Raw genomic sequence first — 23625 nt, forward strand, 5'->3', positions numbered from 1 at the left:
TTATTTTCTCTTCCCAGTTTGTAAAATGTATATGTGCACGCTGTATGTTGTGTGTCCTGTGTGTGATCTCTTTTGTAAATAATAAAAACAATTCATACATTATGTAATTAAGTAGATGTATACGCTGCTGCAGGACATTTCCCCCTGGAGGCTAACACGGGTCAACATTGTGCACATACAAGGAGTGTCTTGATTGACATTCATTTTGCGTGGTAGACACAGATATAGGAAACACTTTCTTGTGTATATATTTGGCTGGCTGTCAAGTTTGATGAATTGTCGACAAGTAACGTATGGCTGCTTGTAAATTACATGACTGATATAATCTGCCTTAGTCAGTGACCCTGAGTTTAAAGGTTAAATAGCTGAATGAACCCCTTCAATGATAATGCAATTATTTACAAGAAAGTTTATAATATGCTCATTTGTTGTCCACTGAGAGATACTAAACATTGTTTCCCCCATTTTTGCTACATTGCAACTTGTATATTTTTAATGTACGAAAATTGTAATTCACCTTTGGAAGATTCATCTTATACTGCTCAGGAACTGGATAATACTTTTAATTTCACAGGCAATTAAACGAAAATATAATCTATTTGTATATTTTAGTAGCAATTTGAACATCACCGCATACTTTTATACAGTACATGTTATAAACTGCACTTTCTAAAGCAATCTGAGGTCCAGCTTTGTGGGATATAATTTTATATTTTTTACATAAATCAGATATGTTTTTTATGGCAGTAATACATATACACCTCCTCTTAAAATAGGGAATCTGTTGTTTTCATGTGCATTATGTAATGGCTGTAACTGTACATATATATACATATATGACACGGCTTAATACGTAGGCTTTAGCGACCAATATCATCCATAATACAGGTTTTTTTGGGTTAGATCGCATAAATATAAATGTGTCGTTCAACCCGCCACCACTTGACACAGCCAATTAGTAAGGTTTGTCACGTGAACAGAACATGCCAATTCGTTACTCGTCCAGCACACTGGTGTGTTGGGGAGATTATAAATACTCTTTGGTTCTATTGGGTTAAGTCACGTAGGTAAAAAATAGAACCAAAGAGTATGGATCCTTGCAGTCACGAAAGCTTTCAATCTAGAAGAGATTATAAATGTTGTGGATTTACTCTCTGCTTTCAAATGGCCAGATTAAATTTGCAACATTACGTGCGTGTGTATCGAGGTTATTAAGATATTTAAAAGCGAATTATGTATGTCAAGCTCACTTTCTCTATTTGATGCCTCGCCTCCAACAACTCAAAACTCTCCAGTTCACTCATGCCCCTTCCCAGCGTCCACTCGCCTGCTGAAATTTAACACCACATTCTATACGAGAGTCTTTGAGCTCCCTCCTTAATTCCCTTCTCATTAATCTTACCAGCAGCAGCTTCTTCATGGCAAGTACCCCCCTTTTCCATGGCGATAATAATCCCGATATTATTTGAGCATCCACTGCTTTTTGTCAGAATATTTCCCCGGATACTGAAACCTGTCTCAACTTTTGCCACCTGCTCTTCATTAATGATTGTGATTTTTTTTTTGCCTACTGCCCACCTCTCCATAAGCTATTCATGAATTTAGTTTCCTGCATGTCTCCTCTCACTTCTAGCTGTACTTTAATATATATACGTAACAATGCTTGTAGTGTCTCGAAAAAGGACACTTTAATCGAGTTTTATCCGGATTCTGCTGCATTCCATATGCACAACTAATCCTGAGCAAGTGAAAATTAATCAAAAAAGTCAAAGTTTACTTTTTTTCACATTCTTGGCATGATTTTAAAGAAACAAAAAATGAAAACTCGTCCTGTCTGGCTGACATAGTTTTTTTTATTCTAGTTAAAGGAGACTGCAGATTTTCACGAGCTAGCAGGGAAGCTTGAAAAAGTAGTTGATGATGAGAAAGGGTGAGTGAGTGAGCAAGCATGCAGGTGACAGCATGAGTTCATCTTGAGTATGTATCTGTGTGGAACCTCTTTCGCACTGTACATAGGCAACTGTGCTAATTGGAGGTGCAGGAGAAGGGTGACAACGTAAACACAAAAAAAAACAGTTCTAAAGGAATGAGTTTTCAATCTAGATGATCCAAAGTGCATACTTCCAGTGACTTCCCGATATCGAAAGGAAGAGCATTCCAGACGGCCGCAGGCATACAATCTGATCGCGCGCGATGCGGCTGACCGTCTTTGTTCGACGGCTAGCCACGAGCCGCTGGCTGCGAGGATGACCGTAGTTCGCGTGATGGTTTACGCCGCTTGACGAGATTGGCGAGGCATTGTGGTTAATTTGTGAGGTCGGTGCGGCAGATGAACTTGAGCAACGTGCAGAAGGACATTGAGCCGAGCGTGAGGACGTGCAGGGGCTGGCAGAGCCGGCATCGGAACAGCGGCGAGCACCAACAGGAGCGCTGACCCTCGTCTGACAGTTGGAATATAAAAAAAAAAATAGTGTAACAAAAATAAAATGTGTATATTTTAATTTTATGAGGAATGTGAGATTTTTAAAATGAAAATTGCAAACGTGGTCAAAGCTCCATTTGTGAAGGTGTAATATCACACAATTGCACATTTATGCTAATGTGAAAACTACTTAAGAGAATACAGTTAAGGGTTGCAGAATGAGGATTCAAGTTACGTAAGATAAGGCTTTAGTGAACATGCAATAATAATTTTAAACTTAGCTGCAATGGCTTGGCTAATTGCAATTTGGCAAGAATGAACACCTATATTGATGATGGTAGAACACATCTGAGAACATGATATGAAATTATACACATGCACATTCTCAATACATCATATCAGCATCCACCGAGAATGGACTCAATTGGTTTATTAAAACAAAGTAATTGGCAATGAAATACCTGTATAAATAAATCTATCAAATCTATCACCGTAGATTCGTCATTTGCATAACGGCCAACAAAGACGTTACACCTCACAAGTCCACACACAATGCTCTGTTTAATTTCTGAAGGCTACGGAAATTATTTGTGCTGGAAATAAAGGAAGTTGAATGTTTTGTTATTTGTAGTTGCACAAAGTATGTGATGTTGTACTTATTTATTATCAGCAAAGCTGCAGGTATTTGGCCCAAAAGCCTCTTACATTTTTGGTTTGCAGTGTCAATAACGCTGATTGCAGACCAGGGGCTCGCCAAAACATCCAGGGTCAGGTCAAGTTTCTCTTAATATCCTGAATCAGACTTCAGAATGTGTAAATGACGAAAAAAAAAGATCCCAAAGAAATTTCAAACTCAGAATAAGGTGTATGGAAGTACTGCAGTGTGAGAGTGACCTGAACGTAGCTGTAAATGAAGCTCTCCTCCCCCCAACCCCCCCAAAACATAATCCCACCATCCTCCACGCATTCCACGCGGTCTGAATTCTCTCTAAAGAGCTAACCTCCCAGAGCACTGTTATTCCCCTTGAGAGAAATGGATATACGTCCCGGGGTCTCCGATTTAGATTCCTGCTGAAGGCCGGCTAAAGACGAGGCAAAGATTTAGGACTTGGACTTGTGACATCTGAGCCTGGAAGCTATAGTTTGTCATAGGAGTATGAAAGTGGTCTATTAATTACCAATGTGAAGTACGTATTAAATTGTCCGCGAAAGTTTGTTTTATTGGTAGGTTTGAAAAATAAAACATGGCCATTACTTTTACGACGTATTACGGTGTTGGAATAGCAAAGCAAATCTTTAAATCTAACCTTATTCGAATACGCGAAATTCTAAAAGTTCACACTTCTGCTTGTTCACTTAATGTTTTATGAGTGTAGCGCTATATAATGTTGATTTTAGTTTTCCTCATGTGTTTTATTTTAAACTATTTATACACACTTTACGAAGGTTTTAATTGTTGTATAAGGGAGGGTCTTTCCAGGAAATGCTTATCAAAAGTGATCAAATAATAAGCAGGTTTTACATATGTATGACTAAATCTACCTGCAATGATTTGTATTGTTATAAAAATAAATATCAAATGGTCAAATATTCTAAACATTAAACGTTTACGAAGACTAATCAAATAATAATTGACTAAAGCGGCTTTGGTTTCCTGTTGAGTGTATCTGTAAGTAACGTCTCATGGAAAAAAAACAAACTAAAAAAAACGAAAAGTATGCAGAATTAATAATAAGGGTTTTCCCATTTTTTTCTGGCAACAAAACTGAAACCTTTTTACAAGGAGTCATGTCTGCATTAACCACAATACCTGCAGTCAAAATGCAAACAAAAAAACATACTATGATAATATATGCATTGTCCTTGAAACTGATTGGTCCACTTTTCGATTTAAAGCTTTCGTGACTGCAGGGATTCATCTTCTTGGTTCTTTCGGTAAAGTCACCACGTAGAAGGGAAATAATAAAATAATAAAAAAATAAAACGTAATAAAATAAAATTCTCACGACGTTTCGGCCACAACACAAGTAGCCTTCTTCAGGTGAAGAAACAGGACTGTCTAGAAGACAGCGCTGGAGTGAACACTGCCAAGCATGGGCGGCGTCTTTTAAGCTGTGTGGGAGGAATTAACATAATTAATTAGCATGTTAATATGAGAGTGCGACGGAGGAGGGGGGGGGGGTGCTGGGTGACAGAGCAACGGTGCGTTGCTCTGTCCTGTGCTATAAGCTGGACTACTATACAATGCAATATTATACCTTCCAATCTAAACTATATGGTATAATATCAGATCTATGGATAAATTCCACCTTTGAATTATACAATGCGTTACTGTACACTACCCTATACTTTAGACTATAAAATATTATACTTGTAATATTACACTATGTCTTAATCTATCAACCCTACTGTATACCACACTGCTGTACACAATTACGATATTATATATTGCCTCATGAATTATGTTAAACATTACAATGTTGTACTATTTATTATTATACTACATGTTATAAACCATATCATTGACCGTGGTGTGAAAGGTATTAAGGGGCAGTGCCAGCGAATGGACTGCGGTCTGAAGGTCACTGTAAAATGAAATTAATTAAGAACCAAAATGGTTTATAACATCTTTCCAATGGTTACTAATCCAGAATCCATCTTCTCGGTTGAAATTGTCTCTGTGTTTGTATATGTGGATGGCCTCATGAACGAATCTCTCATGGTAGCCAGATGGCTTGCAGAGGACCTCCGTCTTTGAGACGTCAATGTCATGTGAGCCCACTGAATTATAACAGTGATCTGCCACGGCTGAGGAGTTCATCCTACCGTGTTTCAAGTCTGCTTTATGTTCACGGATGCGGTCCGAGATATTTCGTTTGGTTTCTCCACCTTCTGCGGCCAGACCACCAAAACTTTATGGCCTTCCAAAGATACATAAAGAAGATACACCCCTTCGTCCCATCGTCTCCACTATCAACTCCCCCACCTACAAACTGGCTCGTTTTCTGTCTGATATCCTGCGACCTTTTACTGGAAAAACCACCTCTGCAGTACTAAACTCTACTCACCTGGTATTGACAATCAAGGGTATTTCCCTGTCCCCAGACAACCTGCTTGTCAGCTTTGATGTAGTTTCCTTATTCACCAAGGTTCCTGTGCTTGACACCATCACAATCACAATCATTGAAGACTTGGTTCATCAAGGACTGCATACTGATGTACCCCCCCTGGTGAGACACTGCTTAACCAACACATACTTCTCCTGGAATGGAACTTTCTACAAACAAACTGAGGGCACCCCAATGGGCTCCCCCCTATCTCCGGTTGTAGCCAACGTGTTCATGTAAAAATTTTAAACTGACGCCATCCACACTGCCACTCTACGCCCGACCTTATGGAAGAGGTATGTGGATGACACTTTTGTCATCTGGCCACATGGCCTGCCTGCTCTAGACCAATTCCACGACCACATCAATTCCATACACCAAGCCACCAGATTTACCTTGGAAGTCGAAAAAGATGGCAAGCTACCCTTTTTGGATGTCCTAATTAAAAGGAGACCTGATGGTTCAATGAGCCACTCTGTCTACAGGAAATCTACCCATATGGATGCTTACTTAAAACTGGATTCCCACCAGCATCCATCCCAGAAGAACTCCCTCATCAAGACTCTATACCATAGAGCCCAATGCATTTCCGACCAGGAACACATTGCCAGTGAACTCAAGCACGTACACCAAGCTCTCAAGGCTAATGGTCACTCCGACTACACAATCCGCAAAGCCATCACTCCAGTCATGAAGAAGGATCCGCTTGATGAGCCATTCAAAACCATCACCTTACCCTACATTGCGGGGGTCACAAAAAAGATCTCCAAAATCCTGAATAAACACAAGATCCAAGTCCGATTCAACACATTACATAAATCCGTTATCTGGTTTCGTCTGTAAAAGATGTGGTTCCAGACATGCAGTACCCGGGCGTTTACAAACTAAGTTGCCTCTGTGGTAGCAGCTACATTGGAGAAACCAAACGACATATCTCGGACCGCATCCGTGAACATAGAGCAGACTTGAAACACGGTAGGATGAACTCCTCAGCCGTGGCAGATCACTGTTATAATTCAGTGGGCTCACATGACATTGACTTCTCCAAGACGGAGGTTCTCTGCAAGCCATCCGGCTACCATGAGAGATTCGTTCATGAGGCCATCCACATATACAAACACAGAGACAATTTCAACCGAGAAGATGGATTCTGGATTAGTAACCATTGGAAAGATGTTATAAACCATTTCGGTTCTTAATTAATTGCATTTTACGGTGACCTTCAGACCGCAGTCCATTGGCTGGCACTGCCCTTAATACCTTTCACACCACGGTCAATGATATGGTTTATAACATGTAGTATAATAATAAATAGTACAACATTGTAATGTTTAACATAATTCATAAGGCAATATATAATATCGTAATTGTGTAGTGAATATACAGCAGTGTGGTATACAGTAGGGTTGATAGAATAAGACATAGTGTAATATTACAAGTCTAATATTTTATAGTCTAAAGTATAGGGTAGTGTACAGTAACGCATTGTATAATTCAAAGGTGGAATTTATCCATAGATATGATATACCATATAGTTTAGATTGTGAGGTATAATATTGCATTGTATAGTAGTCCAGCTTATAGCACAGGACAGAGCAACGCACCGTTGCTCTGTCACCCAGCACCCCCCCCCCCCTCCTCCGTCGCACTCTCATATTAACATGCTAATTAATATGTTAATTCCTCCCACACAGCTTAAAAGACGCTGCCCATGCTTGGCAGTGTTCACTCCAGCGCTGTCTTCTAGACAGTCCTGTTTCTTCACGTGAAGAAGGCTACTTGTGTTGTGGCCGAAACGTCGTGAGATTTTTATTTTATTATGTTTTATTTTTATTATTTTATTCTCATTCTACGTGGTGACTTTACCGACAGAACCAAGAAGATGAATGGTCCACACCAAGGGACGGCTTTCTTTTGAGCCTAGATCCAATTGGTGTTCGATCAGATGACGCCAAAAGGCGTACAGCTCCAAGACAATGCACTATCAAAGTAATGAGGGCTCGGGGTGAGCATCTTCATCATTAGACCTCCTTTGCCAATACCAAAATGTAATAATAGGGTTTTTCTGATTTTTTCTGGCAACAAAACTGAAACCTTTTTACAAGGGTTCATGTCTGCATTAACCACAATACCTGCAGTCAAAATGCAAACAAAAAATACTCTGATAATATATGCATTGTCCTTGAAACTGATTGGTCCACACCAAGGGACGGCTTTCTTTTGAGCCTCGACCCAATTGGTGCTCGACCAGATGACGCCAGAAGGCGTACAACTCCAAGACAATGCACTATCAAAGTAATGAGGGCTCGGGGTGAGCATCTACATCATTAGACCTCCTTTGCCAGTAACAAAATGTAATAATAGGGGTTTTCCCCTTTTTTCTGGCAAAAAAACTGAAACCTTTTTACAAGGATTCATATCTGCATTAACCACAATACCTGCAGTCAAAATGCAAACAAAAAACATACAATGATAATATATGCATTGACCTTGAAACTGATTGGTCCTGCAGGTATTGTGGTTAATGCAGACATTAATCCTTAATGCAAACATGAATCCTCGTATAAAGGTTTCATTTTTGTTGCCAGAAAAAAAGGGGCAAAACCCTATTATTACATTTTGGTACTGGCAAAGGAGGTCTAATGATGTAGATGCTCACCCGACCCCTCATTACTTTGATAGTGCATTGTCTTTGAGCTGTACGCCTTCTGGCGTCATCTGGTCGAGCACAAATTGGGTCGAGGCTCAAAAGAAAGCCGTCCCCTGGTGTGGACCAATCAGTTTCAAGTTTGACATACAACCATTTCTCAGTGGTTGTATGTCAAACTTTAGCTACCTTATAATTTTACAGCCATTTTCGTAGTTTCAATTTTAGGTTTCAAAAAATGGATCTGTACTTGATGTCTTGCATCGCCTCCCCCCGGAAAAACCCCGCCGCCAGAAAACCAAAAGGGTTGTTTACCCGCTTTTGTGCAGTTTAACAAAAGGCGGCTTAACTCAGCCCTCCCACCCACCCACGTCCCCTTCTGGCTCCCCCCCCCCCTGACCTATATATAATCCAAGTTGTCTCGGAACTGTGCACTTGACACAGATATTCTGCTGTGACTGTTCCACCTGAAGACGGAAGCTTGTGTTGCCTCCGAAACGTCGTGATTTAATTGTTCTATTTTATTTTATTTTGCCTACGTGACTTTACCGAAAAAAACAAAAAGTAAAAAAAAGTAACAATGCATATATTATCATAGTATGTTTTTGTTTGAATTTTGACTGCAGGTATTGTGGTTGATAAAGACATGAATCCTTGTAAAAAAAGGTTTCAGTTTTGTTGCCAGAAAAAAAGGGGAAAAACCCTATTATTACATTTTGGTACTGGCAATGGAAGTCTAATGATGTAGATGCTCACCCCGAGCTCTCATTACTTTGATATTGCATTGTCTTGGAGCTGTGTGAACGCCTTTTGGCGTCATCTGGTCGAGCACCAATTGGGTCGAGGCTCAAAAGAAAACCGTCCCTTGGTGTGGACCAATCAGTTTCAAGGACAATGCATATATTATCATAGTAGGTTTTTTGTTTGCATTTTGACTGCAGGTATTGTGGTTAATGCAGACGTGAATCCTTGTAAAAATGTTTCAGTTTTGTCGCCAGAAAAAAGGGGAAAAACCCTATTATTACATTTTGGTACTGGCAAAGGAGGTCTAATGATATATGCAGAATTATTTTAATTTATTTTCTGTTGTCGCACTGACAAATATGTGATGTGTCATTGCAAATAAATAATGACAAAACGCCTGGAATATATAATGGGCAAGAAAAGAACCAAGAAAGAACCCATGATGGGGGAGAGTTTGTTTACGACGGGGCCTGCCGCTTGATGTGGGGGTTGAGACGCTAAGTGCGTCGCGTGTTTCCACCTGTCTGATGGCGTCTTGTCCCACACTGTGTGTGTTTACATCCTGGGTGGCTTTCACGATGCGCTGGAAGCTGTCTCTGTCTCAAGCAATTCTCGTCATGTGCCCCAGCTTTTTGGTTTCGCCCGGATATCCCCCTCCTCTGCCGCGCAGCCAAAGAGAATCCCAACTATTTGCACTACCAAAATAAGCCCCCCTTGCAATAATTACGAATACAGTAAGCATTTATTTACGGTTTGCCGTTTTTTTGTTACTTCAGTATAATCCCACTGATAACTTGAGGTGTGGGTAATACCGTGAAGCAAATATATTATTATAATCACTATAGTCTCCAATCCTTCATATACAGTATTGATATATACAAAGGCATTATCAAACTAACTGATGACTGAAAAAACGCTTAAATGGAAGTATTGATTGTAAATACTCACGACACATCTCTGTTTTTATCAGGAATCTGGAAAGCGCACGGGAAACTATTCCATCCCTCACAAACAGTAATAGGTATCCTGTCAGAAACAATTACTTTGTATTTAAATTCATTCTGCCAATGGTTTATACATATACCATGACTCACAGCAGCGTGCCTTTAGATATCCACCACAATCTGCCTATTGCATAGCGATGCTAACTTATTACGTCTGGAAATCTAGCCAAGTCTTTACATTTAGAATGTTGTTGTACACACTGCATTTGTATTATTTTAATTGTAACTACTTAAATGGTAATAATATTTACTTGGCAAATGTGATTAGAGTATTTTTTTATACATACTGAAAAATGTCTGTAAGATGGTAATTTTATCTTCTCTGAAAGTACTACGTAACTTTTATTGTATTCAAATAACTTTACTTTCTTTATTTGAACAATGATGTTCTGGCTTACTGTACCAAGCAATTCAATAATAATTTCTTAATAAAACATAAAAGCAGTATTTAGCAGGAGCAGAGAGAAGAAAAGAATGTTAATGTTTACTAGGATGATTTACAGAAGCGTTATAAGACTAAGCCATCTTCACAGCTCGAACAAAAAACGGAAGATAATGATACCAGCTACAGGTGCAGTGTTAAAATGATCGAATTTTAAGATCCAATGCTAATTTCCCTCCGCAAATAGAGTTTTAAGACCAAAATGCTGATTTCTTTTCTAGGAACATGGAATATTAAAGCTAATGAAACATAAAAAAGAACCATTTTTATATCTCCTTCGGTGTTTATTACTTTTGTCATTTATTTGCAATGAAATAACACATTGTTTGAAATCAATTTGTTCCTTTTTATGTTTTTAAAATCACATGAAATTTGATATTGTTTTTTGGATATCATCTTTAAAATGTGAAAGCAATTTTATTTTTTTTACAAAGTGGGCAAAATATGTTTTTATTATATTCAGAGTAATGGTCATTCATAGATATCCATTTAAATTGGCAGTATTTAATTATTGGGGTTTTGTTAGATTGAGAATAAGCTATAATGATGAACATGCTAACAAAACATTCATAAAGTGTTATTGATTCTAATCTATGGTGTTGTCAGTTGTTTTGAATGAGTATTTTGGACTTTCAAGATAAATGTATCGCATTTGCATTATCATCTTGTTTTTGACAAAGTGGAATTCCTAACTGCCCAAGTCTTATAAATAATGCTTCGGCATTCTGACCACTTTCGGTCCTTGAAGTCACAATATATTTCCCTGGGCACTCTCCGTATACCCACGTACTTACATAACCGCCTATTCCATTTTCTGATATGGCTGATACAAGAGGTCGTGCACCACAGGAAGCAGACGTGCAAACACACAGACACGCACACTCACGCTCATTGGCCCACACAATAAGATGACGTGCATCTTTGTGAACGTGGGCACAACCGTTCAACGATAAACCCTCGCATTTTTAAGATTTCTTCATACTTCCTCGATTAAAATGCATATCTCAGCAGTCGTTAACATCAAAGCCGGGTGTGTGGATGTGGCAACCTGCTGTGATTTCCCATCATTTATCATAAGCTGCTGTAACCATCATTGCCCTTATTTGCATGCTATTACTAAATTGGTCTGGGAAGATTCATTGGATGACATCACGGAAGATGAAATCACCACGTTTTCGGTGGAAAATTGCATTGCTTCAATATTGAATTGCTTTGAGAAGCGAAGAAAGGTGATATATAAGGCTTATTTATTTTTAAAATAGCCCTTTCCATTCTTTGATACCATATATGTGTGCTTTAGGACACCTTTGGCTCACACCAAATAAATCTGTGCCTGAATAACCTACAGCCTTCCAAAAATAATATTGTCTTCTGTGTGGGTCACCTATGATGGCTGCTTGCCGAGACGGTGTTCTAAACCAGTGAAGCCACTCAGCTTTATACTGAATCACAAAACCAGAACCGGGATTTTGATTGGCAATTTTTTTGCGGGGGGTGGGCGGAGGAGGGAGGGGGAAGAGTGTGGTATGAGACTAGAGAGAAAGAAGGAAAGAAATGCGGTTTTCTTTGCAAGCTCAAGGGCCACAATTACCGAAACGATGCTCCGCTGTGCCAAGAGGCCGTGTGCGGAATGGCAATCACCTGCTTAGGATGCCATTCACCTCCCGACCTCCCTCTCCAGAGCAGTGAACGCACGCAAACCTGCACAAAGCTGCAGACACAGCGTGCGCGGACACACACCATGCTGGGTTGGGCCTCTGTGTCAGGAATTTGCCCAGTGCAAATTAGGAGCCTGCGGTCAGCCTATTTACCGCTCACTCCTTTGTTGCGTTGTGTTGGACAGCCCCACCTCGCCCCAAGACCACCACCACCCCTGCTGCTCTTCTTTTCCCTCCCTGGATCGTGATTTTCAACAAACCCCAGACTTTTATGGACACACACAGGGAGGTAAATAAATTTTAATCTTCAATGCCCTAGTTACACATCAGTGGATCTATTTTCCAAAGCTCGGTGCCAAATAAACTTTACTTTTTCATGTTAGCTACGTTATGTGTATATATGTTCACAAAACTAAGCATGAGCCCTTCCCTATGTATTGGGCAAGGAGTGTATCGAAAACAAAATAATGTTTCTGCAGTATTAATAGGTAACAATACTAATTGAATTCCCCGGAAGATTCATATTATTTTTCATATTAAAAGAGTTTGATTATTAGTGTTCACTGTCTGGAAGAAATGTTTTAATTATATTACAGGCGGGCAAAGTATATTGGCACTTTGCATTTAACGTTCATTAAACAAGGCATTTTATACGTAATTAAAAACATTTTATTGTGGGAGGTTGGTAAAAAAAATGAAAGCAATTTGTAATATATTAGTGATCATTTAAAAATTATTTATAATTTCTAAGGCCTTAAAGGGTGATGCGAATTCTATCGACGGCAATAGTTGTGTTGGCGTCGATAATGTTATTGTGTTGTCCACAAATAAAAATACCTGCATGTGGACTGCAAACAAAACTCGAATTTCATAGCGCGACTTAAAAGCAGAAATAACTCATACAGAATTATTGGCAAGCGATTATTATTATTCGACAATGCATACCCAACTGCATCCCACCCCCCTGTTATAATAATGGATATAGCTAGCAACGCTGGTAATCAGTTGAATTCTCTGCTTTGCTACTTGATGCAACAGACCATCACATGCGCTGCGAAAAGCTTGGCAGCTGGCGTTTTCCCTCTCCGTGCCTGTGAATAAGCTTGGCAGCTTCTGCTTGGGGGGCGAGGGATAGAACACATTTATGTAGTTTATCCACTTAAAACACTATGTGCAAACAGAGTCATTAACTTACGATGTTTACCCATCACTTGCACATTCCTGCCCGCCGCCTGCCTACTGGTGGGTGTTTGCTAAGGCGGTAATGTGGCTGGTTGCTGAGGCAGCTCGAGGTTGGGGGGGTGGGGATGCGGTGGATATGGCAAAGGTGCTTGGGAGGTCAGGGGAGAAAAGGCAGGGGAAATATTAGATACGGTTGGGTGAAAGGGTATAGGGCACGTATGAAAGGCCCTTTCCTTTATGTGTTTTTTTCTCTCTCTCAAGCGTCGGCCAGGAGATTTTGTTCACCGCTCCAAATTTCTTCCGGATGGTTCTGGAGAATGACCAAAATGAACCCAAGAGGCCCTTTGGCCGCGCAGTGTATGCGATTGTCTTGCATGAACTTAGTTAATTATATCATAGAGTGTGCTCTTCAGATGAATGACGCCAGTGTAATTCTCTTGCACAATCAACTCATAAACAAACCCACTTTAGCATTCTTGATTCCTTAGAGGCATTTTAAAGCTCTATTTTCCACATTGTTATTTTTTTGTAAGTGCACACATCACAATGCACACACGCAAGTATTGTTTTTAACAAAACATGTTTCGTAATAGAGCTTATATAAGTTTTGACTTAAAACTTTCGTGACTGCAGGGATTCATATTCTATGGTTCTTTCGGTAAAGTCACGTAGATATAAAAAAATAACAATAGAATAATAAAAATAAAGTGAATAAAAAATATCAGCTTATATAAGCAGAATTTAATTCTGTCGCCACGTATAAATAACGAATGTGTTTTAGTCCAATGGTCTTTTGGCTTTCCCGGACCAATATTATCGAGCAGAATTTATTTAAGCAAGCTCGCAAGTTTATTATAGCTTTTATTTTGCGTGAGAAAAAGGAAAGCACTATAAAAATAACATGCATTCCCAAATCACTGGTTTTGGTATATGTGAATTATCGCTATACTACATATGTTACTAGGGCATGGAATATTGAACTGTTACTATAGAATATATAGTAACAGTTTAATATGAATCACTCTTTATAAAAAGGTGTAAAATGTTCTATTAAAAAAAGAGCAGAAAAATAAATGGAAGTATTGCACGCGTTGCAATAGCATTACAGATGCTCTACTGCTTGGTACATACATCCAGCATTACGTGCCACAACACTGGGATTCCTGCTCTGTTTCAAATATTGTTTCCCTCGTTATGTGTCCAAATGGGCGCTGCGGTGACAACATACTATCTCCCTTACCTGATATACAGGAGGTCGTGGTGTTCGATCTCGACCATGATGCCTCTATATTTGGAGTTTGCATGTTCTCCCCGTGGTCACGCGGATTTTACTCCGGGTCCTCCGGTTTTTCCCTCCTCATTTAGAGAAATCCGTTTAGAGACATCCTTGCGGCCAGGTCATCACTAAAAAAAAAGCTACATAACTAAGTGGGCCTTACCTGGTGAAAGACAATTTTTTTTAGATTTTAATACAGCCTGTGAAAAGTGGCATTGTTGAACAAAACAGGGAAGCAAGTAAAAAAACATGTATAGGCATGGAAATATTTAATTATGTAATTAGCTGGAAAGCGTCCAAAAAGAAAAACATAGATTTCAACCCCAACTGACAGTGCTTTGTACGGTGCTTAAAATTTTTTGGTACATTTATGCACACGCAATGTCTTTAAATAATTGATTGTTTTATCCTTTGTGTTTACATTTCCTCGTACAATATTGCATGAATATGAATATGATCCTGTAAATGCATCACAAAGGTGTCATTTTACATGATACTCATGGTGTATTTTGTTGTTTAGCCAATTTGTGTCACTGTTGTTAACTCAAAGCTTCCCTAAGATATTATAATATTACCATTCCGATTCATAAGTTTCAAGACATCCGAATAATGCAATTTTCTAACCCGATTGGTGGCTTTATAGTCATCTGTAATTTGTCTTGTAAAATCCAGTGCAAATGCAAAGAGGGTCAAAGTCAGAATCCGAACATGTATTCATAGTGGAAGAATCCGATGAGCTATAAAGCTCTTTTTCGCAGATGTGCAAATAGGTAAATGAGCAGGACTGTTCATTTTTGCCCATGCCACTGCTCATGGAAGAGCCTCCGCTTGACGGGTCTCTTGAGAGTCTCTCTCTAGAGGGCCGTCGGCCTCCTTTCAATGCTGCCCAGAAGTTTTGCTGTCTAGACACATGCAACCTACTGATCGACTAAGAGGCAAGAAGATTTAAAATAATTGCCCATTGTTTCATCGGGTGCACCGGGAGATTGAACTGGATTCCCTTGGATTGCAAGTCAACTCTGCTACCAGTTCGGTCACTGCGGCGTCCCCCAAGTGCGATGCATTTATGGCCAAGTATATTTCTTATAAATGAAGAGAACCCATGATCATCGTCAGGGTAGAATCTGCCCCAGGTTTTGCCGCTCCTGACATTGGTACATAATACTGTATTATCTTTTGGTTTAATATAATTTCATTGTTACATTTAAAAGGACAGACATTAAAGCACGAAAAATGGACCATCAGATACAATTATTTTACTGCCAAGTAACACTTATTTATTAGTCTTATGAGCGTCATGGGAAAAGTAAGATTTCATGCGAGCCAAAAATAATGGCTATTGACCATTTCATAGTCAATTTAGCATCATTCATTCTTTTGTGACCTATTTCAGCCAACCACCAACTATTGAATAGCGTAAAGTTAACTGTAATCTAAAATCGATACTGGGGTCAATGAGAGTGAGATTCAGGGAATGCTTATGTAGCTCGCACTCCCAACAAAAGACATCAATATCGCGAGGGTTTTTTTTCCTGTCACTTAGAAATAATCAGGCTCTTTAATATTAATGCTGCACATTGTTATCTCATATTGGGCTGTAAATTGCTCTCAAAGAACATTATGTGGCTGTGGAATAATTAGGCAATTTTGCAGGCAGTTACAGAATAACATTGCATACCAACATTACGGTCCATGCTAATTCATTTCTTTAATTCATTTTTTTTGTTGATTAATTTGTTTAGTTTGCTTTACTTAAGCTTTCATATTTTCTTCCAAAATAAGGAAAATACGATTGAAACAGAATACTGTGGCCAGAGCACTACTACAGAAATGATTGGATGCAGTCTTCTTACATCTGAACCTGGCTTGCAATGAATAATCAGCGGTCGTTAATTTTAGCAATGCAAGAACAGGAATTTCAAAGCATAATCGTATCCAATAGCATCGCAGGTAAATGTTTACTTGTATTACATTTCCTCATAAACTTAAGTCATCCTCTTCTCAGTTGTGCGAACTTACAGGATATTATATACACCGGAGCACAGGTGCCATTTTATTCTTCATAATGGGCGGCTTTAAATATATATAAAATATATATACGTAAAATAATAATTGTGCAATGTACCTTGTCGGCACTTGGTGTTCAGACAAGGTGCTTTGCAATTAGGATGTGAATGTCTAAAGTTCCAGGACTTGCTGTCTCAGGCTGAATGTGAATTGCTTGTCTGGATGAAGACATAAGAAACGTACAGTATATAGGACACTTAAGTCGGGCATGTTATATTATATTTAAAATTTACTTTCAACAGAAAATAGTTTTGCGCGACCGAAGAAAAGCAGTGAGGTAGTTGTGGAAAAAACGTTTTTGTTACGTTGCGTGCATGTATATATATTGTTATTGATACGTACGGTGCGAAAGAAGTTCAACATACGTAACATTTCATCACAATCCGCGAACAATGCACTGCTGGATGGCAGCCTCCGCAAAGCCATCACTCATCTCATGCGGTCCTGCGACGTTACAAGTCAGTTAGCCGCTGTCCACGGGCTGATTTCATCACTCGATCCCCACGGTGAACATGCTTTCGAACATTTTCCCTGCCCAGTCTACCGGGCCATCATCTCCTCGAGCAACGCGTCCTGCACCAAGCCCAGATACTTTTCTTGGGCAAGCCACGTCACTGGAAGCGACAGCATTTAATTACAGTTTAATGGTTCAGTACGTTTATTGACTTATTGGGCACAGACTTTGCCTAATTTTGTGGTCCATGGCTACGCGATATAAATTCCCAGCAGCCGGCTTGTTGGGGATTGCAGAAGCTCGTCGGTTGTTTGTATGTATGCAAGACATCGCGTGGATTCCCGCGAGGTATGGCCTAATGTGCATGCAGATCATGTTACCGAAAAGCCCTTCCATGCTGTGCCTCACGCCAGAGATGCAGAAATGGTGAATTAATTCAAGTCGCAGTGGGGAATCACAGCCCCTCATTGCCAAGCCGACACCACCTGTAATTACACCATATGCACAACACCTTGCTAAGATTCGTTCTTTGGCTCCCTGCTGCCCTCCACCACATGCCCTTGTCGTTCCGTGCCCCTCCTCCCCCTCCACGGCGTACCCTCTCAGCCCCATTCCCTGGCCAGCCCTTCCAACTGTGGCACCATCCCGACTGCCACAACTCAAAACGGAGAAAGGCGTCCCAGACCCTTTTGTTGTTTTGCACATCAAGCGTCACACACCCGGCTCAATTTCCCATTTTCTTTTTCGCTTAAAGAGCATTAAAAACAAAATTCTGCATTTCCTTGAAAACTTTGCAAGAGAATAAAATTGTCAGCTTCCTCATCCACCCAATCAGACAATTTGGTTTTGTCTGCCCAAATAACCTAATTGTGCTTCTCAAAATTACGCCTTAGAGACTTTCCGTCTGCAGTATTTCAACTTGTTAGGGAATTGCCTTGCTTGCGTTAACCTTTCCCAATGGTGATTGCTGTGACAGCTGCAAGAATCACATTCAAAATTAGTTTTGGTAGGCTTCCAAGACAGGATGCATTGCCTCCAAGCATATGGGCCTGCAATAATTTGTTTATTTTGTTTCTTGATACAAAAAGAACGTTAAATTGTTAATCGTGAGAAATTTTGCAACGGTAAAATAAAAAAAACGAGGACTGTGCAATACTTGATTCCAGACTGCATTAGCTGCATTTTGCAAATGTATTCCATTTCACAGATGTGTACTGTGATACTCTATAATTTGTTTAGATTTGAAGTTCACATGGAGCTTGGTAGTCAGTGGTTGACGTAGCATGTGACACCGTGATTGGTAGAACTGAAGTGGGGAATTTTGAGTAATAATGTTAATTCAAGTATAAAATTGTACTTTCAAGGCATAATCGTTTTACTCAACATATGGCCATACAGATGATTATGAATTAAGCTTGCCATTCTATGTATACATCACCATCAGTCTCTGTGTTCGTTCTCTGCCTTTTTATCTTGCTATCTCTCATCTCGTCCAATCCTTTCCTCTTTTTTTAAAGACCTCCCTCAACCTTATTTTTACCACCTCCTCTCTGTTCCTAACTTCTCAGGTTTAGTCACATCCGCGATTGTAACCTTTTGTTGGAATGTTACGTGCACAATTCTCTTCAATTTAATGTAAAATATTCTCAAGAATATCTCAATATTTGAATACTCTTTTTTGGTGGCTGTCACATTTATTTATTTTTACCAATAATGCGAATCGTTATAGAGTTAAACCGCTATAGAGTTATTTATATATACTATATATTAAAAAAAAGTATCGAGGACATTAACAGGCATTTGCTTATCAACACGGCCGAGACGACGTGAGGACAATGAGAAGTTGATCTTTATTTCACAGCCTCCCTGAGTGGGTGCCAACAAACAGAAACCCCCAATGGCTGAGCGAACCGTGGTGTTTTCCCAGATCTCGGCGTGCAAGTCCGTTGACACCAGCACAACAGTTCCCACGTATTAAATTACTCCCATTTTTGGTATGACCCCCCCCCCTCTCCCCGCGCCTGCACTCCCCTCTATCCACTTCTTTTCACTTCATCCCCTGCTCCTTCACGCTCCTGAAGGAACAAAAGCAGGTGCCGTCACTTCCAGGGCGTAGGTACATGACGCCACTCATTGCGTCACCTTTCACCCAATTCATTCCGATTCATTGACCATCGTGTAGCCATCTCGATATTTATCCGTAACGTACCGTCAACAAATTCAAACACTCCGCGGTCAGCTTTCTTATATCGCGATATTAACATCAGCTTTCTTATATCGCGATATTAACGTGCAAGTGCGGGGAGGGGAGGGGATGGGGGAGGGGGAGGTGTGGGGTGTGGGCGAGGTGGCTGTTGTCACGATGTCTTTCACGGGGAAATCTAATTTAACACATTTATGTCTAATTGGAAGGAAGTGGTGAATCAACAACGAATGTCGCGTACAAAATTGTTAATATGTGTTCGTGACATAATGGGCTGTTTCATGAAAAGGAGGTCGGAGAGCTGTTATTATTGTTATACGAGTAATACAGGACACAATATTATTACATAATAATCTCATCAGTACTGATTATTCTTAATGAATGGAGAGTGGTGGCACAATTATTTTTGCTGCCTTACCCAGGCTTGCATTTAGTGTTGATAAATCTGACTTATATACCGATATTCTTGGTTCTTTCGGTAAAGTCACGTAGAAAGGAAACAATAAAATAATAAAAATATAAAACAATAAAATTCTCACGACGACTTGTCGTGACTTTCTTCCAATTAGACCAAAATGTGTTAAATTAGATTTCGACTGCAACACAAGCAATCATCATCAGGTGTGAAAACCACGGCAAGAAAATTTGAAAAAAGTGGCTGTGGTTTTCACACCTGATGATGATTGCTTGTGTTGCAGTCGAAACGTCGTGAGCATTTTCTTGTTTTATATTTTTATTATTTTATTGTTTCCCTTCTACGTGACTTTACCGAAAGAACCAAGAATATGAATCCCTGCAGTCACGAAAGCTTTAAATCAAAATTTATATACTGATGTTTCATTTATTTTTATTTAGTGACTTCATTGGGTTTAAAATATATATAATTTGCATTCCTGTCATGCTTTTGTACTGTTTGTTGTTGTAACTTCCTGACCCACACCTACTGGACATCTGTGAAAAAGAGCTTCACAGCTCATCGGATTCCTTCAGTATAAATGAACATTTTAATTCTGGATAGTACACGATGCGATGAAGTCTGGCGACCTGAGGTCGATTCCTGTCCATGGTTAAAATCAGCGGCGAGTGACATCTGAACCGGTCCTGGACACTCTCTTCATCAATCTGCACTGACCAGAGTGGTGAAGTATGGTCAAACAACCGCCATGACCCAGACGGTGTGGAAGTGCCTTCATCTAGTAATGGATTGACAATGGGCCGCAAACTATTATTGTTTTTAACTAAGATATTAAGAGTAAAGGCTTTAAAATATATAAAGTATTGCACAGTACTAAACTGATCAAATATTGACGCATGATAAATTAATTGATATTAATCACTTGTCTTGTAAAGACAGCGAATCACGATTGGTAAAACATATCGGGGTGGGGCTTTTTCGCTCACATTTTTTTCTTGAAATATTTTACATTGCTTCCGCGGAAGGCCATTAAAGGGTGAACATTCAATCAAGCGAATAATTGTTCTTGCGGTCATTAGGCGCGTTACTACCTCGTTGTTAGCGGTGGCTGTAGAGCGGCTTTCAGCGCAAGCGTCCAGCCAGCCTTGGACGTGCGCCGAATGCTTTAACGCAGCCGCAGCCACACAGGGCCCTGAACACCACGATTCAGCCGCAGCTGGTGGCCTCCTTTTGTACGCGGGCGTGGAGAGGACCGAGGCGGGATGATTTCCCCAAAGGAGATAGTCACCACCACCACCACCCACCATCCACCTTCCAACCCACCCCGTGACCCTGTTCCGCAAGACTTTGTGGTGCAGGGGAATACTAAGGTCGTCTATAAATAAACAAAAAAGAACATGAAAATTGTGGGTGCAGCAATGCACGCCAGATTCCCCTGCTCCTCTGGTTTGTGTATCAGCACAGATGTCTATATCTGCTCACCAGAGAAGCCCCCAGCATACATTGTGGGAATGAGGATATTCCTCAAATGTATGTGTGTGCGATAGTATAGCGGTTAGCGCGCTGCGCTATGAACCTGGCGACCCGGGTTCGATTCCCGCTCACGGCCAACACCAGTGACGATTATCTGAACCTGTCCTGGGCCTCCCCTAGGTCGACTCAGCCTCAAATGAGTACCTGGTGCGGTGGATAAAAACATCGCCACAGGGGAGACAAAGGCGGTCGGGCGTGGTGTTGGCCACCCACCCCCTCGTGTACCGTTCCGGCCTTCATAGGTGCACTTGCTATATGGGGGATCTTTGTTTTTATATATATACCATGCATGCATTTAAATGTTTGCATTGTTTGTAAGCTGTGTAATCAATGGTGCATCTCGATTTGATGTTAAAGTGTGTGTCATATATTCAACTGTATGCGTTGGAAAAGTTAAGCAGTGGCACAGTGCTCTGAACCTGGATACCTGAGTTTGAATCCCGGCAAATATCATCTGAATAGGTCCTGTATGCCCAATGGACCACTCAACAATGAGCAGCACAATTACAGTCACATAACCTCCGAATACAATATGCGTGCGGAGACCTTCATAGACCAGTGGATTGAAAAAAGCGGGCGAATGAGTGAATTGAAGTGGCTCGCCACTCGTGGATATCTCAAATCGCCTCCGTATTACGAGTTGCAAAGCGTCGAGTCACGTGACGGTGAACAGCAATGCCGAACTCGTGGAGATCATCGGCCACCGAACGTGCAATACAAATGGAGTGTTGTGCAATAGTGGCTCCTGTGAGCTTTTAAAGCTGAATTTGCCTCGTTATTCTAATCGTGAAGGGTTTACCCCTGGTGGGGATTTGTGTGCCGACGAGATATATGTTTCAGTGTTTTAAGTACGCAGCTCGACTGTTTTGCGCGTGTTACGTGAACGCGCCTGTAAGTTAATGTTCACGCGGTACTTCGTTGGCGTCATGCAAAGTCCCCCCGGGTGTTAAATTCTAATATTTTATTCAGAAAATTATTTAGACGAACCGCTCGCAAGCCTCCCTCTTGGGCATGAAGGTTGATTATTTCTGCCATTCTGCCGCTGTGGAGAGGTACGAGAGTGCTGTAATTAGTTATAGCTGTCAGCTGGTCTCTGCAGCACATCAATTCGTTTTGATGCCGCTGGTTTCTTGGCTTAAACAGCACAGTTAGGATCAGCTAATGATCATATTAGACCAAATTGCAGGATTTACTGTTTGGAAGAATTAGTAAATAAGATGTAAAATGTAAAGCTGCAAACATTTCTCACCGCATCTAATTGCAAAACGGTCTCGCTTATGTTCACAAAATATATTTCTCGACGACAACTCGATGATGTGATTAGACAAACCAAACACACCCTTCCTCCTTTCGATAATTCGTAATCTATGTCATTGGTTTTATTCTCAGTTAATGTATCCGTGATAATGAACTGCACTGGTTAAGCCCACACGATTCACCAGCGAGTTGCACCTCCTCACATGCCTGTCGTGACAGTGTACTTCTGCCGCGTAATACAACTAAATAATAATGGTGTATTCTTTCTTGGAATCTATATTTTTTTATAATCTTTTTTTTTCTATGTAAGCCTCATATGCAGAGAGAAGTGGAAAATATGCATTTATTTATTATAGATCGCGTAAGTATAATGTGTCGTTAACCCGGCCGCCACCTGACACAGCTAATTAGTAAGGTTTGTTACGTTAACAAAAGCGTGCCAATTAGTTACTCCTGCAGCCCACCGGTATGTTGGAGAGTAAATCCACAATGTTTACAAATTGAGTACGACGTTTCGCTGGTATTTACGTCCAGCATCATCATGCGATTTTACATGTGTTAAACTGACCTTTTAAAATTTTAATCACTTGCATTTTGAACAACCGTCTCCATCTTTATATTCTTAGTTTTTTCGGTAAAGTCACCACGTTGAAGGGAAACAACAAAATAATAAAATATATATAAAACAATAAAAAAAATTCTCACGTCGTTTCGACCATAACTCAAACGGTCATCTTCAGGTGTGTTGATGACCGTTTGAGTTATGGTCGAAACGTCGTGAGAATTTTTTTATTGTTTTATATATATTTTATTATTTTGTTGTTTCCCTTCAACGTGACTTTACCGAAAAAACTAAGAATATGAATTACTGCAGTCACGAAAGCTTTAAATCAAAATTTAACCGTCTCCATCCTTTAGAAAACTACGAACAAAACTGGCCGATTCCCGCAGCAACCTATTTCATTTTTTTTGTTAGAAATGTAAGATTCGAGTACTTTGCTTTTAATGGCTGTAAAGGATGAGAGAGAGAAAAAAAATAGCAGCATTGTGGTAAATGAAGCATAAAAAATACTGCATGATATCTAATTAGCTGGACATTCTTCTGACTGCTCAATTGGAAAGAAGAAAACCTCCACCAGATTGAAAATTGCGGGAAATATATTTGCTGATTAACATTTAACCAATTAAAATGTTCCCGTAAAATTAAAATTCTT

At 40.0% G+C, this 23625-nt stretch overlaps 2 long non-coding RNA genes across 2 annotated transcripts in view; one reads left to right on the forward strand and one right to left on the reverse strand.

Moving 5' to 3' along the window:
- Window positions 1-23625, forward strand: part of LOC142924732 (uncharacterized) — a 156673-nt gene that overhangs the window by 118268 nt on the left and 14780 nt on the right. The window lies entirely within an intron of this gene.
- Window positions 1834-12122, reverse strand: LOC142924731 (uncharacterized). Its single transcript, XR_012941803.1, has 2 exons — window positions 12008-12122; window positions 1834-2441 (listed from the first exon to the last, which is right to left on the reverse strand). It is a non-coding gene; the product is annotated as an uncharacterized LOC142924731 (long non-coding RNA).

Source organism: Petromyzon marinus, chromosome 16 (genome assembly GCF_048934315.1).
Source record: "Petromyzon marinus isolate PM22_M1 ecotype Great Lakes invasive population chromosome 16, UKy_Petmar_22M1.pri1.0, whole genome shotgun sequence".
Lineage (NCBI taxonomy): Eukaryota > Metazoa > Chordata > Hyperoartia > Petromyzontiformes > Petromyzontidae > Petromyzon > Petromyzon marinus.